Raw genomic sequence first — 11,775 nt, forward strand, 5'->3', positions numbered from 1 at the left:
ATCAATCAAAGCAAGAATGGTATTTTCCTAAGTCAAATCAAGTATTGTAATGATCTCTTAAAGAAGTTTGGCTTTGATAAATTTAAACCTATTGATACACCCATGAGTCAAGCTTGTCATTTAGATAAAAATGAAAAGGGAAATCTGTGGACATGACCATGTTTAGATGCATGCTATGATCTTTATTATATCTTACAGCTAGTAGACCTGACATTATGTTTAGTGTCTGCATGTGTGCAAGATATCAAGCTAATCCTAAGGAACCCCATCTAAGTGCAGTCAAAAGAATTTTCAGATATCTAATAGGAACCAAACATCTAGGCTTATGGTATCCTAAGGGATTAACTTGCACTCTTGTTGACTATTCTGATTCTGATTTTGCTGGTTGCAAATTAGACAGAAAAAGTACATCATGTACTTGCCATCTATTAGGGAATTCACTTGTATCTTGGCATAGCAAGAAGCAAAATAGTGTGGCACTTTCAACAGCTGAGGCTGAATATGTAGCTGCTGGAAGTTATTGGGCACAAATATTATGGATGAAACAACACCTTTCTGACTTTGGTGTTGATATTGGAACTGTGCCAATAATGTGGGACAACACTAGTGCCATAAATATCACAAAGAATCCTGTTATGCACTCAAGAACAAAGCATATAGAGATTAGACATCATTTTATTAGAGATCAATACCAAAATGGTAATATCATGCTTGAATATATTAATACATCTGATCAATTAGCTGATATCTTTACCAAAGCCCTACCCAAAGAAAGTTTCTTCTATATTAGAATGAAACTTGGTATAATGGATCAAAATGAAATATGATCTTTGTAGAAAATCGATTGAGACATCGATGTTCTCTCTAAATTTCTTAATTTACAATAGATAAGTTGATTTGCACATCGACTATCCTGTGTCAAAATTACAAAATCGAATAAAGAATCGATTTATGCTACAAAGTTTCTCAATTGTCAAAATATAAAACTCATCAATCGATTTCATAATCGATTTAGTAATCTGTGTTAGCAACAAATGCTGAACTAGAATAGATGTGACAAAATATACATAAAACCAATCATTGGTGAATCGATTGAGGATATGGAAAATAGTTTTAAAAAATCGATTATTTCTCCCAGACTTGAGAAATTTTCCAAACTCAAACACGAGCATCGATTTGGTAATCGATTGTGTCAAATTATAAAAACTATGAGCCAAATAAGTCGATTTGGAAGTCGATTGAAATCCCTGTATGGTCAATATCTTCAAAGAAATCGATTTGGAAATCGTTGCTGTTATGAGAAGTTATCCTGAACTGATATGGAAATCGATTTGGACATCGATTTATCCATTGAACGTTCACTTAAGAAAATCGATTTGGGAATCGATTTGCAATACGAATGTTGCAAAAATACTAGCCGTTGGAGGCAGTTGTAATGGAAACCTTTCATTTCCCTCCAATAACGGTAACAAAATCGATTTGACAATCGACGTTTTGTACGCAAATGTGAAATAAAATCGATTTAGAAATCGACTCTGAACAATTCTATATAAATTCCTAAATCGATTTCTCAACCCATTTTCACTATCAAATCACATTTTCACTATCCAACTCTCCCCAAACTCCATTTCTCTGTGCTTTGATCCTTCTCAATCTTCTCAAACCTCTCAAATTCCCAAAATCTCTCTAATGGCAAGAGTAAAACAGACAAGTGAGAAACCACAATCATCTTCTTCAAAATCCATTTCCCTAGATTCTTCCTCAACTTCTAGTGGAAGAACTCCTTCTCCTCAACCTACTTCCCCTCCTACAAAGAGAGTTTCAATACCCGCTCATAAGGTATTGGCAAAGGATAAAGGGAAGGCCATTGCAACTGATCAAGGACAAACCAAAAAGAGAAAGGTTCCTCAAACTGAAAAACTGATGGGTGATGCCCTGAAGGGGCCAACCCAGAAAAAGAAGAAAACCACGTCTTCCCCTCAGCCAAAGAAGCCTCAACCTCCCAAAGGCAAACCTGTTGAAGATATTGTTCTTCCACCTGCATTCCTAAAGAGGAAAATCCATGAGGCAAGAACTCTGGATTTTGCCTACTTTTATGCAAATGGATTCACATTCCAAAACCATCTTAGATTTCATGGATTGATAGATTTTCTATCCTGCTCTTTGGAAATCTATCCAAGGCTCATTAGAGCTTTCTACTCAAACTTCACACTCACAACCTTTGGATTTGAGTCTGAAGTTAAAGTGAAGAAAATCTCCATGACTTTCAGGGAGTTCTCCAGGCTGTCAGGACTGCCCTTCTATGAAGAAGTTGTGGATGGCAGGACCAATCTGGATTCTACTGATGATGCTTGGGAAACATCAGTAGATAAACACACAGCCATTCATGACTTGATGGTTGAAGGATTTGTGGAAAGCATATCTATCCCTATTGGTCAAATGAAGATCCAGCACAGATTGCTGATGTATGTACTAACCAGAATGTTGGTACCTAGATCAGGGAATCATGTTGTAGTTCAAAGGCTTGACATCACTCTTCTTTGGGGCCTTTACAAGGAACTCAAGATGAGTTGGGCATGGATTGTGCTGGCTAATATGTTAGAAGCAGCACAAGGAAAGCAAATGCTCCCTTACCCTCAGCTGATCGCAAAGATTCTGAGACACTTTAAAATATCAGTTGTCAATGAAGAATCAGTAAAAACAATTCTAATTTTTGGGGAGTCAACTGTCAACCAAATGCAATTGAAGAGGATCAATGGTATTTGGACAAGGGCTCAACAAAATGCTGAACAACCTGAGCAAGCTGAAAACCAATCTGAGGTTTTAGCTAAGTTGCTGGAATTTATGGAGTCTCAGGCCAAATACAATGCTAAGATGGAAGCCTCCCTTGTGCGACTCCAAACAACCCTCAACTCAATTGTTCAGGATGTAGATGCCATCCAAGACCATTTGGGTATCAAGATGTCATTTGAGGACATAGCTGACATTGGCACACAAGTGGCCAATCAAGAAGATGAACCTCATTCCCCCACTACTAACCTGCAACAGAGTAAGGAACATCCCTATCTTAGTGTTTAGGCTTTTGTTTTCTTAGTTGTTTTGTTATTTTTTTCAGTATATCTCTTATTCTCTCTTGTATCTTCTTTTTGAATTTAATGACAAAGGGGGAGAATTTGAATGAATTTAACTTGTGTTTATGCCTATCTTATCATGTATACTGAAAATTGACTCTGAAATCTGAAATTGAAATGATTATGAATTCTAAAATTCAGGAGGAGTTTTAAATAAGAGTTATTATAAATTTAGGGTCTAATGTTGAAATGTAAACTCAAAGTTAAATTGTATGTTTGTCATTTAATCAAAAAGGGGGAGATTGTAAGATATATGTCTCCTTGACTGTGATTTTGATGTAACTCCCAAACATACAATGTATATGCATTATCTGATTAATCTAACAGTTTGAGTTGAGATACATTTCAGGAAAGAATCAAACACTACACTTGGACAAATCTTGGATCTTAAACAATCAAGCAAAGATTGATCATATCATACAAGGCTTGAAGATTATGTGTAAATGTGTCTATTGTTCATAGTGTTTATTAGTTAGATTCATCATTATGATTTCACACATCTAATATGTGCCAATTAAAACTGAAATCATAAAATAAGTATGTTCTATGATTAAAAGAAATCGATTGGACAATCGATTGATATACTTTTCTTAAGTTACAAGCATTCTACTAATTAATCGGTTAATCGATTTTCTGATTCACAGAGCAAAGCTTTCACTGAGTTAATCGATTAGCAAATCGATTACTTAAACAGGTTTTATCAGACTTGTGCTCTATGATTCAAATAAATCGATTGGATAATCGATTGCATAAATGAATCAGTTCATCATTTATCAGAAACATACTGCATAATCGATTGGCACATCGATTATAACTAAATATCTGAGTTACAGGAAGAAATCAGTCGATTGGCAAATCGATTTGATTAAATGTCTAAGATACAGGAAGAAATCAGTCGATTGGTAAATCGATTTGATTGAGTGTCTGAGTTACAGGGAGAAATTAGCCCATTTCCAAATCGATTATGTTAGTGAAAATGAATCGACAGGGTAATCGATTGTTTGATCTCACATTTTGAACAAAACAATCATAATCGATTACTCAATCGACTCTGATATGAATTGAGTATAAATTCCTGATATATGCATTAAAAACATCGATTAGCAAATCGATTAGTTCATTTATTTCAAGAAAAACAAGAAACGCGAAATCGATTGGGAAATCGATTGAGCTGGTAATACACATTAATAAAATCGATTGGGAAATCGATTTATCTGAAGTTTTTCTGAAACTATATAAATTGAATCAATCACAATTTTATAATATACATAAATACATAGAAAGAAAAAAAAAAAGAATCTCATTGACTTTTCGAAAAATACACTTTGAGAAAAACTATTATAACTCACAAACTTTTTGGCAAATACTTAGTGTGAAAATTCATTGTGTTTGAATCAAGTGTTTTTAGTCTGTTTTGAAAGAATCATCTTTGTAAAAGAAAGTGTGTGGAAATCCAGTATTGTGAAACTGGTGGTCATCTTTTAGAGTGTGGCGATTAGTTCTTAAGGATAGATTGGTTGTTGTTGTGGATTGATGTTGAGTTAGATGTATAGGCAGTGAAGTGCTGGAAAGTCTGTAAACATACTCAAATCATTTCTAGTAAAGGCTGGAATCGGTAAGTGATTCTAGGACTGGATGTAGACTATCGAATTGATAGTCGAACCAGTATAAAAATCTATGGTGCACACTTCTCTATCTCTATACTCTTTATCTTGATAATACATGTGTTCTTGAATCTTAGTTTTGAATAAATTTTGAATCTATTACTGTTAAATTGGAATTAATATTAAACAAGTTGGTTTTGATATTAAGTTCATCACTTAGGAAGGAATTAGATAATGTAGTTAATAATATTGGATACAACTTCTTAAGGATAGAGGTCATTACACCAACAATGAGAAGCATAACACACATCAAAATATTATTTCTTGTTCAAGGAAGGCTCAAGAAAAAATATGGAGTTGCTCAGTTAACCGCTCAGGTTCGACATGAATGCCGAAGTATCATCAAGCACTCAAAGAATGCGATCAATAAACTGAGGTATCATCATAGCAACACAACATGGAAAACAATCTAAAACAATGGCACAACAAATAAACACAAACAACGACAAGATTGAGAGCTAGAAAGATGAGAATCACAGCAGAAAAAAAGTTATATTTTTTATACATGAAAGGCTCGTGTAAAAAGTAGTGTTGGTAAGTTAACCGCTCAGGTTCGACATGAATGCCAAAGTATCATCAAACACTCAATGAATGTCGTCAATAAACTGAAGTTTCATCGTCGCAACACACCATGAAATACATACCAATAAAAAACAGTGGAATAACAAACAAAACACATGTAGCTTCATCAATCTACCAAACTCAAAACAGGCAGAAAAAAGGCAATAGGGTTCAGGAAACAATGTAAAATCATCATAAGTCATTACAGCGAAGTAAAGAAAATAATAAAAGCACAAACTTAATACAGTAAAGAGTTGCTCAGGTAACCGCTCAGGTTCGACATGAATGCCGAAGTATCATCAAGCACTCAATGAATGCCATCAATAAACTGAGGTTTCATCATAGCAACACAACATGGAAATGCATAGCAATCTAAAACTGTTGAAAGACAAACAAGGATCTCCATCAATCTACCAAACTCACAAGTCACAATCACGAAGCTAGTTTGAAAAAATAGAACTAAATAGAATACAAACACTAAAAGGCAGCGGAGTTTCAAATGAGTTTCAATTAAACTTATCCGTCAAAAATTACGCTGACTCAATTTTCCACAAGTGAAAAGAAAAGCAATAAGTTTTCACAATGTGAAGTATGAACCAATTTATAGGTGCTATATCTTTGAGTAATACCAACATTCAATCACCCATTGCATAACACCTATCAAAACAGATTGGAAAACTGAAAACTAGTTCAGTTATAAATCAGAATAAAATAGTTTTTTTACAGTATTGCAGCCCAGTTCACATCCAAGTCATTCACTTTAAAAGAGAAATAGAAAAGAAAAAGAAACCAAAAATTAAAACAATGAAAACTAAGAGTTGCTCAGTTAACCGCTCAAGAAAATTTGAAATCAATCAATATTAACAGTTTTTAAAATCGTATAAACACACAACAGAAAAGGGAGATACATAAAGAAAAGTTATATATATAGCTGCAGTTTTTGGACACGGCTGCAAGGGATGACGATGCGGTGGCGAGAGACGGTGGAATGATTCAAAATCTATTTTAATTTAAACACTAAAAATAAAATATACCAAAACATCAACACTTAAGAAAAGAATCATTGTGTTACCATTCAATGTGAACCTTCAGCACCCCAAAAAATAGCAATGAACAATTCACACACAAAAACACCCAAAAGATAGCAATGAACAATTCACACACAAAAAGGGATATAAAAGAAACAATATAACTTTACCACTGAAATAAAGTAGAAATTTTAAAAGCTAACACGACATAATTAAAATAAAGGTAAAACAAACTACTTAGACATTCATAGATGTACTTGGCAACCATAATTCGAGAAAAATTGAAATCTATAAATTCTAACAGCATAAAATCGAGATACTCACAAAAGAAAGATACGGATTGAAAGTGGAAGGCATGATACCATCGGTTTGGACGCAGCGGGAGGGATGGGTCGACTGAAACGATGAGCTATGGGGTTAAAAAGGCAGCCGTGTAGCTTATCATCAGTGTTTTGCCTTGTTGTTGCAAGAACGATGCAGTGAAATAGCGAAGAAGACAGCAAGACGAGAGAGCTCGAGAGACGGCGGCGATGTGAGAGTGACGCAACTGAGTTACGAGAGAGCTCGAGTGACGGCGGTGGTGTTGAAAGCCTTTGAGAATTTGGATTTGAAATTTTAGGGTTCAAATGGAGAGACAAAGGTTGAAGGGGATAATTTCAAGGAGGGTGAGGTGTTAGTATGGTGTTATTAAGAGGTTTCTCTTTTATTTTTCTAAACAAATTTATATAAAAAAAAAACTTTTTTTATATATAATTAATAAAAATCAATTATATTTTCTTATTTTACTTACGGAAAATCGTAGTAAATAAAATACGAAAAATAATTTAAGAAAAATTGTGTTTTTTTAACTTTACCTATGGACTAACCGTAGAAAATAATTTTTAAAAAATTTATAACATATTTATTGACGACTTTTCCGTAGGTAAAATATAATTTACTCACGGATTCAAAGTCGTGGATAAATTTTCGTAGGTATATCAATGTTTTCTTGTAGTGTAGGCAGGACGCCCAAGTCTAGCAGGTTTTTCTTTGTGGGTGTATACATGACTTCGTCAAAAAAATCCACCCCAAAGTGTTTCAAAATCCGAGAAACTTCTTTAGCATATGGTAAGCCAATTGCTTCTTTGGACCCAAACATTATAGATTTAACAAAGTATGCCCAGTTTAGTGGACATCCTTCATACATAAAGTTCATGATCTGTAACTCAAACTCTGAAATTTGGGAGTAATTGTCAGCTTTTGGAACCAAAATGTAACTGATAAAATAGTGCAGAATGCGATAATCAACAGTAAGATTCCCAACTCCATACCGCTATTGCACATATTTTGGACCAGCATGAGTCCTCTTCTACTCCATAGTGCGTTTGTCATACCGACATAAGGCAACATAAGAATCATATTTAGACATATCAGCCCATTCACACAAGTTGTTGGGACAAAAAATTTGACCTTCAAAGGGAATGTTCAAGATTTCCCCAATGGTTTCGGTGTTTAACCGAATGGTTTTGCCCTTGACTCGACACACTAGCACATTTCCATCTTGGGTGAGATTACAATAGAAAACCCTAACTAAATCAGGATAAACAGGACCTTTGTAACCAATAAATTCTTCAACATGTTGGGCTTTGAGCAACTCAGGAAATTGAAAGGCAGAGAAGGAATTCAAAGTACCATATTTTGGAATGATGAGTATCTTGTCAGAATATAGTGTGCGAAACCGGTCGATTTCTTCCGGTGTGTGTAGAAGCCGAGATAAATCTGTGATGTTTGGATTCTTTGTGCACTTTCTTGAGGGACCTACTGCTGCATGCTTCGTTCTTGGTCCTCGTTTGTATGCATCCATGTTGAGAAAGGAAGTTTTGACAGTTTGGTGAAAAATGGGTTTGAGAGGAATGTTTTGACAGATTTGAGAAATCTGATTTTGAATGAAAGATTTGAGTAGAAATTGATTTTGTTTGCAAGGTGGGTTGATTGGGTAACTTGTGGGAAGGAAGATTGATGAGATTTTTGGAGGAGAGAAAGACGGCTACGCAGTGTATTCGAATACCAATTGTAAAGTTAACCCTAAAATGTGAAACAACTTTTATATTTGGGCAAAAACGCGAAGGTGTATTCGACTACATGCCTGTTTTATTTGGATACAGATTGTTCTGGGAACGTGTATTCGACTACACAGGGGTTATATTCGAATACAAGAATTTGTGGAAAATTATGTATTCGAATACAGTCATTGTGTATTCGACTACAACTTCGAATTTTTGCTTAAAAACTAATTTTTTCACAGAAATTTCATCATGTAAAGCACATATTCATATATTAAGAACCAATAAACATCAAAGAATTTAATTTTAACAACTTAAGAGGAAATTTTAGAGTTTGAAGAGAGATGACAAATTATACCTTGCACGTTTAAAGATCGTTTTCATGTAAAATGTCAAGCTCTCTGCGTATTTTGTAAAATGAGTCTTTAGGTAAAGGTTTTGTGAAGATGTCAGCTTATTGGTTATGTGTATCCACAAACATTACTTCAACATTTCCTTTAAGCACATGATCTCGTAGAAAGTGATGGCGTATATCGATGTGTTTCGTCCGAGAGTGCATGATTGGATTCTTTGAAATATTGATTGCACTGGTGTTGTCACATATTAGAGGAATGCATCCGAGGTCAAGTCCATAATCATATAATTAATGTTTGAGCCAGAGAATATGTGCACAGCAACTTCCTGCTGCTATGTATTCAGCTTCAGCAGTGCTAAGGGCAACACAAGCTTGCCTTTTACAGGACCATACCTAAGATATGGCAAGTGCCACTTGTGCTTTTGCGATCCGTTTTGCATCCTGCATAATCTGAATCAGAATATCCAACTAGACTACATATGCTACCATTTGGATACCATAGGCCTACATTGGTTGTTCCTTTCAAGTATTTCATGATTCTTTTTGCTGCTGCAAGATGTGATTCTTTAGGATCCGCCTGAAATATTTTGTCGGCTGGCCGTTAGATATAATAAAGATCCAATCATACCTCGATATTTTGATATGTCTATTGAAATACCTGATTCATATTTATCAACATAGGTTTCGGATCCCATTGGAGTCGCACTTTCCTTGCAGTTTTCCATTTCAAATCTTTTGATTAATTCTTTGCAATATTTTGCTTGATTTATGAAGATGCCATGCTCGAGTTGCTTGATGTGAAGGCCAAGAAAATAGTTTAATTTTCCCATTGTGGATATTTCAAATTCTCCTTGCATTATTAAAGAGAATTCTTCACATATGTCATTGTTTGTTGATCTGAATATTATATTATCAACGTAGATTTAGACCAATAATGTGTGACCATTATCTCTTTTAACAAATAGTGTCTTATCGACTTTCCCTTTTTCAAATCCTCGTTCACATAGGAAGGTGCTTAATCTATCATACCAAGCTCTTGGAGCTTGTTTTAGACCATAGAGAGCCTTTTTTAATTTGAAAACATGTGAGGGATTTTTGGAGTCTTCAAAGCCAGGTGGCTATTTGACATATACTTCTTCATTAATGTATCCATTGAGAAAGACACTTTTCACATTCATTTGAAATAGTTCAAAGTTCATAGAGTAAACATAAGCAAGTAGTAAACGTATTGCTTCTAACCTTGCTAAAAGGGCAAATGTTTCATCAAAGTCAATCCTTTCTTCTTGATTGTACCCTTGAGCGACCAATCTTGCTTTGTTGCAGACAACTATACCATTATCATCAAGTTTATTTTTAAACACCCATTTTGTACCAATGATGTGTTTACTTCCAGGATTAGGAACAAGTTCCCATACTTTGCATCTTTCGAATTGGTTGAGCTCTTTTTGCATGGCGAGTATCCATTGATCATCTTTAAGTACTTCACCAATTTTGGAGGGTTCGCTTTGAGAAACAAATGCCATGTTCAAGCAAGCATCTAGTAGTTTTAGCCTTGTTGTGACTCCTTTGTTGATATCATATATGATGTTATCAATTGGGTGATATCTATGGGTTCTCCATTCTTTAGGAAGATTATCATTTTGCTTTTCAATGTTGACTTCACTTTCTTGACTTGGTTGATCAATTTGATGTTCCTTGCTTGTATCATTGCTTTTAAAATCATCATCATCATAGGAAATAATATTGTCCTCTTTCATGGGGTTAGTTTCATCAAAAGTTACATGCATTGATTCTTCGACTAATAAAGTTCTTTTATTGAAGATTCTAAAGGCTTTACTAGTTAATGAGTAACCGATAAAGATACCTTCATCGGCGTTTTCATCGAATTTTCCAAGGTTGTCTTTACCGTTGTTTAGCACGAAACACTTACATCCAAAAATATAGAAGTGAGAGATATTGAGCTTTCTTCCTTTGTAGAGTTCATACGGAGTTTTCTTAAGAATCGGCCGAATGATTACTCGGTTGGAAACATAGCATGTTGTGTTTACAACATCAGCCCAAAAATATTTTCGTAGGCTTGAGTCGCTTAGCATAGTCCTTACGAGTTCTACCAAAGATCTGTTCTTTTTTCCAACAACCTCATTTTGTTGTGGTGTTCTAGGTACAGAAAAATTGTGGAAAATTCCATTTTCTTCATAAAATTCTTCAAAGGAGGTATTTTGAAATTCTCCTCCATGATCACTTCTAATTGATACAATTTTGGCTGATTGTTCATTTTGGACTAGCTTGACATACTTCTTAAATGCTTTAAAAGCTTCATTTTTACTTGCCAAAAATAAGGTCCAAGTGAACCTTGAGTAGTCATCAACAATCACTAGTCCATATGAGTTTCCACCAAGACTTTTGGTTCTTGATGGACCAAACAAGTCCATATGTATTAATTGAAGTGGTCTTCAAGTTGAAATAACATTTTTAGGTTTGAAAGAGTTCTTTGTTTGCTTACCTTTTTGACAAGCGTCACACAATTTATCCTTTATAAAATTCAATTTTGGTAAGCCTACAACAAGATCATGCTTGACCAATTTGTTTAAATGATCCATATGAATATGTGCAATTCGTTTATGCCACAACCATGCATCATTATTGTCGCTTACCAAAGACATTTCATTTTTAAGGATAAATCGTCAAGATTAAGTATAAAGATGTTTTTGAAATGCTTACCGATAAATTGAATTTCATTTGTAGCTTCATTTTGGATGATACATTCATCTTTGTTGAAGGTTATCTTGTATCCTTTATTGCAAAGCTGGCTAATGTTTATGAGATTGTGTTTTAGACCTTCAACATATAATACATCTTCAATCGAGGGGATGGGGTTGTGCCGACTTTTCCAATGCCAAAAATTTTTCCTTTGTTGTTGTCTCCATAGACCACATATCCCTTTGATTCAAGAGTCAAGGCTGAAAATTTTGTTATATCACCCGTCATATGTTT

The 11,775-nt window shown here is 34.6% G+C and overlaps 1 long non-coding RNA gene and 2 other non-coding genes across 3 annotated transcripts in view; all 3 read right to left on the reverse strand.

Annotated features, from left to right (window-relative positions):
- Positions 1-7,062, reverse strand: part of LOC140920271 (uncharacterized) — a 38,947-nt gene extending 31,885 nt beyond the window's left edge. The window contains exon 1 of the long non-coding RNA XR_012163003.1: positions 6,709-7,062. This is a non-coding gene — a long non-coding RNA (uncharacterized lncRNA). The remainder of the gene's footprint in view (positions 1-6,708) is intronic.
- LOC113785551 (small nucleolar RNA snoR128) lies at positions 5,093-5,186 on the reverse strand. Its single transcript, XR_003471677.1, has one exon. It is a non-coding gene; the product is annotated as a small nucleolar RNA snoR128 (small nucleolar RNA).
- Positions 5,611-5,704, reverse strand: LOC113785553 (small nucleolar RNA snoR128). The gene has a single exon (XR_003471679.1). It is a non-coding gene; the product is annotated as a small nucleolar RNA snoR128 (small nucleolar RNA).
- Positions 7,063-11,775: the final 4,713 nt, after the last annotated feature.

This window comes from Cicer arietinum, chromosome 5, assembly GCF_000331145.2.
Source record: "Cicer arietinum cultivar CDC Frontier isolate Library 1 chromosome 5, Cicar.CDCFrontier_v2.0, whole genome shotgun sequence".
NCBI lineage: Eukaryota > Viridiplantae > Streptophyta > Magnoliopsida > Fabales > Fabaceae > Cicer > Cicer arietinum.